The sequence below is a fragment of the Schistocerca gregaria genome, unplaced genomic scaffold (genome assembly GCF_023897955.1).
Source record: "Schistocerca gregaria isolate iqSchGreg1 unplaced genomic scaffold, iqSchGreg1.2 ptg000336l, whole genome shotgun sequence".
NCBI lineage: Eukaryota > Metazoa > Arthropoda > Insecta > Orthoptera > Acrididae > Schistocerca > Schistocerca gregaria.
The window spans coordinates 1,372,455-1,378,994 of NW_026061801.1; positions in this window are offsets into that span (position 1 = coordinate 1,372,455).

Sequence of the window (6,540 nt, forward strand, 5' to 3'; positions counted from 1 at the left end):
TATTCAATACCTAAAACTTGAATTGTACTACTTCTTACTGGCTATTACATCAACTTAGAAGCTTCATCTGTGTTCTACTATGGTGCTTTTAGTGTCTCAGCATACCGCAGCACGCGACATAGCTTTGCAGACGATAAGTACAACCGTTTCAGAGAGAAGAGCGGCCAATGTGACGATCTGGCTTTAAGTCGATTCGATAACAAATGACGAAAACGGACGGATTTCTCAGGTTTTTACTACATATGAACACTTTTCACATTCTCCCGTGCAACTCGGCTGCTAGTCCTCCTTTCATGCAGAATCTTCAGTTCCTAGCTCATGTCCAAGGCACCAAAGCCAGCTAAAAAGTCAATAACCGATACCTAAAACTTGAATTGTACTACTTCTTACTGGCTATTACATCATTTTAGAAGCTTCATCTGTGTTCTACTATGGTGCTTTTAGTGTCTCCGAATACCGCAGTACGCGACATAGCTTTGCAGACGATAAGTACAACCGTTTCAGAGAGAAGAGCGGCCAATGTGACGATCTGGCTTTAAGTCGATTCGATAACAAATGACGAAAACGGACGGATGTCTCAGGTTTTTACTGCATATGAACACTTTTCACATTCTCCCGTGCAACTCGTCTGCTAGTCCTCCTTTCATGCAGAATCTTAAGGTCCTAGCTCATGACCAAGGCACCAAAGCCAGCTAAAAAGTCAATAATCGATACCTAAAACTTGAATTGTACTACTTCTTACTGGCTATTACTTTAACTTAGAAGCTTCATCTGTGTTCTACTATCGTGCTTTTAGTGTCTCCGCATACCGCAGCACGCGACATAGCTTTGTAGACGATAAGTACAACCGTTTCAGAGAGAAGAGCGGCCAATGTGACGATCTGGCTTTAAGTCAATTCGATAACAAATGACGAAAACGGACGGATTTCTCAGGTTTTTATTACATATGAACACTTTTCACATTCTCCCGTGCAACTCGGCTGCTAGTCCTCCTTTCATGCAGAATCTTAAGGTCCTAGCTCATGTCCAAGGCACCAAAGCCAGCTAAAAAGTCAATAATCGATACCCAAAACTTGAATTGGATTACTTCTTACTGGCTATAACATCAACTTAGAAGCTTGATCTGTGTTCTACTATGGTGCTTTTAGTGTCTCAGCATACCGCAGCACGCGACATAGCTTTGCAGACGATAAGTACAACCGTTTCAGAGAGAAGAGCGGCCAATGTGACGATCTGGCTTTAAGTCTATTCGATAACAAATGACGAAAACGGACAGATTTCTCAGGTTTTTACTACATATGAACACTTTTCACATTCTCCCGTGCAACTCGGCTGCTAGTCCTCCTTTCATGCAGAATCTTAAGGTCCTAGCTCATGTCCAAGGCACCAAAGCCAGCTAAAAAGTCAATAACCGATACATAAAACTTGAATTGGACTACTTCTTACTGGCTATTACATCAACTTAGAAGCTTCATCTGTGTTCTATTATGGTGCTTTTCCTGTTTCCGCCTACGGCAACACGCGACATAGCTTTGCAGACGATAAGTACAACCGTTTCAGAGAGAAGTTCGGCCCATGTGACGATCTGGCTTTAAGTCGATTCGATAACAAATGACGAAAACAGACGGATTTCTCAGGTTTTTACTACATATGAACACTTTTCACATTCTCCCGTGCAACTTGGCTGCTAGTCCTCCTTTCATGCAGAATCTTAAGGTCCTAGCTCATGTCCAAGGCACCAAAGCCAGCTAAAAAGTCAATAATCAATACCTAAAACTTGAATTGTACTACTTCTTACTGGCTAATACATCAACTTAGAAGCTTCATTTGTGTTCTACTACGGTGCTTTTAGTTTCCCGCATACCGCAGCACGCGACATAGTTTTGCAGACGATAAGTACAACCGTTTCAGAGAGAAGAGCGGCCAATGTGACGATCTGGCTTTAAGTCGATTCGATAACAAATGACGAAAACGGACGGATTTCTCAGGTTTTTACTACATATGAACACTTTTCACATTCTCCCGTGCAACTCGGCTGCTAGTCCTCCTTTCATGCAGAATCTTAAGGTCCTAGCTCATGTCCAAGGCACCAAAGCAAGCTAAAAAGTCAATAATCAATACCTAAAACTTGAATTGTACTAATTCTTACTGGGTATTACATCAACTTACAAGCTTCATCTGTGTTCTACTATGGTGCTTTTAGTGTCTCCGCATACCGCAGCACGCGACATAGCTTTGCAGACGATAAGTACAAGCGTTTCAGAGAGAAGAGCGGCCAATGTGACGATCTGGCTTTAAGTCGATTCGATAACCAATGACGAAAACAGACGGATGTCTCAGGTTTTTACTGCATATGAACACTTTTCACATTCTCCCGTGCAACTCGTCTGCTAGTCCTCCTTTCATGCAGAATCTTAAGGTCCTAGCTCATGTCCAAGGCACCAAAGCCAGCTAAAAAGTCAATAATCGATACCTAAAACTTGAATTGTACTACTTCTTACTGGCTATTACATTAACTTAGAAGCTTCATCTGTGTTCTACTATCGTGCTTTTAGTGTCTCCGCATACCGCAGCACGCGACATAGCTTTGTAGACGATAAGTACAACCGTTTCAGAGAGAAGAGCGGCCAATGTGACGATCTGGCTTTAAGTCAATTCGATAACAAATGACGAAAACGGACGGATTTCTCAGGTTTTTATTACATATGAACACTTTTCACATTCTCCCGTTTAACTCGGCTGCTAGTCCTCCTTTCATGCAGAATCTTAAGGTCCTAGCTCATGTCCAAGGCACCAAAGCCAGCTACAAAGTCAATAATCGATACCTAAAACTTGAATTGTACTACTTCTTACTGGATATAACATCAACTTAGAAGCTTCATGTGTGGTCTACAGTGGTGCTTTTAGTGTCTCCGAATACCGCAGTACGCGACATAGCTTTGCAGACGATAAGTACAACCATTTCAGAGAGCAGAGCGGCCAATGTGACCATCTGGCTTTAAGTCTATTCGATAACAATCGACGAAAACGACGGATGTCTCAGGTTTTTATTACATATGAACACTTTTCACATTCTCCCGTGCAACTCGGCTGCTAGTCCTCCTTTCATGCAGAATCTTAAGGTCCTATCTCATGTACAAGGCACAAAAGCCAGCTAAAAGGTCAATATTCAATACCTGAAACTTGAATTGTATTACCTCTTACTGGCTATTACCTCAACTTAGAAGCTTCATCTGTGTTCTACTTTGGTGCTTCTAGTGTCTCAGCATACCGCAGCACGCGACAAAGCTTTGTAGACAATAAGTACAACCGTTTCAGAGAGAAAGGCGGCCAATGTGTCGATCTGGCTTTACGTCGATTCGATAACAAATGACGAAAACGGACGGATTTCTCAGGTTTTTACTACATATGAACACTTTTCACATTCTCCCGTGCAACTCGGCTGCTAGTCCTCCTTTCATGCAGAATCTTAAGGTCCTAGCTCATGTCCAAGGCACCAAAGCCAGCTAAAAAGTCAATAATCAATACCTAAAACTTGAATTGTACTACTTCTTACTGGCTATTACATCAACTTAGAAGCTTCATGTGTGTTCTCCTACGGTGGTTTTAGTTTCTCCGCATACCGCAGCACGCGACATAGTTTTGCAGACGATAAGTACAACCGTTTCAGAGAGAAGAGCGGCCAGTGTGACGATCTGGCTTTAAGTCGATTCGATAACAAATGACGAAAACGGACGGATTTCTCAGGTTTTTACTACATATGAACACTTTTCACATTCTGCCGTGCAACTCGGCTGCTAGTCCTCCTATCATGCAGAATCTTAAGGTCCTAGCTCATGGTCAAGGCACCAAAGACAGCTAAAAAGTCAATAACCGATACCTAAAACTTGAATTGGACTACTTCTTACTGGCTATTACATCAACTTAGAAGCTTCATCTGTGTTCTATTATGGTGCTTTTCCTGTTTCCGCCTACGGCAACACGCGACATACCTTTGCAGACGATAAGTACAACCGTTTCAGAGAGAAGATCGGCCAATGTGACGATCTGGCTTTAAGTCGATTTGGTAACAAATGACGAAAACGGACGGATTTCTCAGGTTTTTACTACATATGAACACTTTTCACATTCTCCCGTGCAACTCGGCTGCTAGTCCTCCTTTCATGCAGAATCTTAAGGTCCTAGCTCATGTCCAAGGCACCAAAGCCAGCTAAAAAGTCAATAATCGATACCTAAAACTTGAATTGTACTACTTCTTACTGGCTATTACATCATTTTAGAAGCTTCATCTGTGTTCTACTATGTTGCTTTTAGTGTCTCAGCATACCGCAGCACGCGACATAACTTTGCAGACGATAAGTACAACCGTTTCAGAGAGAAGAGCGGCCAATGTGACGATCTGGCTTTAAGTCGATTCGATAACAAATGACGAAAACGGACGGATGTCTCAGGTTTTTACTGCATATGAACACTTTTCACATTCTCCCGTGCAACTCGGCTGCTAGTCCTCCTTTCATGCAGAATCTTAAGGTCCTAGCTCATGTTCAAGGCACCAAAGCCAGCTAAAAAGTCAATAATCGATACCCTAAACTTGAATTGGATTACTTCTTACTGGCTATTACATCAACTTAGATGCTTCATCTGTTCCTACTATGGTGATTTTAGTGTCTCCGCATACCACAGCTCGCGACATAGCTTTGCAGACGATAAGTACAGTCGTTTCAGAGAGAAGAGCGGCCAATGTGACGCTCTGGCTTTAAGTCTATTCGATAACAAATGACGAAAACGGACGGATTTCTCAGGTTTTTACTACACATGAACACTTTTCACATTCTCCCGTACAACTCGGCAGCTAGTCCTCCTTTCATGCAGAATCTTAAGGTCCTAGCACATATCCAAGGCACCAAAGCCAGCAAAAAGGTCAATATTCAATACCTAAAACTTGAATTGTACTACTTCTTACTGGCTGTTACATCAACTTAGAAGCTTCATCTGTGTTCTACTGTGGTGATTTTAGTGTCTCCGCATACCGCAGCACGCGACATAGCTTTGCAGACGATAAGTACAACCGTTTCAGAGAGAAGAGCGGCTAATGTGACGATCTGGCTTTAAGTCGATTCGATAACAAATGACGAAAACGGACGGATTTCTAAGGTTTTTACTACATATGAACACTTTTCACATTCTCCCGTGCAACTCGGCTGCTAGTCCTCCTTTATTGCAGAATATTAAGATCCTAGCTCATGTCCAAGGCACCAAAGCCAGCTAAAAAGTCAATAATCAATACCTAAAACTTGAATTATACTACTTCTTACTGGCTATTACATCAACTTAGAAGCTTCATCTGTGTTCTACTACGGTGCTTTTAGTGTCTCAGCATACCGCAGCACGCGACATAGCTTTGCAGACGATAAGTACAACCGTTTCAGAGAGAAGACCGGCCAATGTGACGATCTGGCTTTCAGTCGATTCGATAACATATGACGAAAACGGACGGATTTCTCAGGTTTTTACTACATATGAACACCTTTCACAGTCTCCCGTGCAACTCGGCTGCTAGTTCTCCTTTCATGCATAATCTTAAGGTCCTTGCTCATGTCCAAGGCACCAAAGCCAGCTACAAAGTCAATATTCAATACCTAAAACTTGAATTGTACTACCTCTTACTGGCTATTACCTCAACTTAGAAGCTTCATCTGTATTCTACTTTGGTGCTTGTAGTGTCTCAGCATACCGCAGCACGCGACAAAGCTTTGCAGACAATAAGTACAGCCGGCCGCGGTGGTCTCGCGGTTCTAGGCGCGCAGTCCGGAACCGTCTGAGTGCTACGGTCGCAGGTTCGAATCCTGCCTCGGGCATGGATGTGTGTGATGTCCTTAGGTTAGTTAGGTTTAAGTAGTTCTAAGTTCTAGGGACTAATGACCACAGCAGTTGAGTCCCATAGTGCTCAGAGCCATTTCATTTTCAATAAGTACAACCGTTTCAGAGAGAAGAGCGGCCAATGTGTCGATCTGGCTTTAAGTGGATTCGATAACAAATGACGAAAACGGACGGATTTCTCAGGTTTTTACTACATATGACCACTTTTCACATTCTGCCGTGCAACTCGGCTGCTAGTCCTCCTTTCATGCAGAATCTTAAGGTCCTAGCTCATGGTCAAGGCACCAAAGACAGCTAAAAAGTCAATAACCGATACCTAAAACTTGAATTGGACTACTTCTTACTGGCTATTACATCAACTTAGAAGCTTCATCTGTGTTCTATTATGGTGCTTTTCCTGTTTCCGCCTACGGCAACACGCGACATACCTTTGCAGACGATAAGTACAACCGTTTCAGAGAGAAGATCGGCCAAAGTGACGATCTGGCTTTAAGTCGATTTGGTAACAAATGACGAAAACGGACGGTTTTCTCAGGTTTTTACTACATATGAACACTTTTCACATTCTCCCGTGCAACTCGGCTGCTAGTCCTCCTTTCATGCAGAATCTTAAGGTCCTAGTTCATGTCCAAGGCACCAAAGCCAGCTAAAAAGTCAATA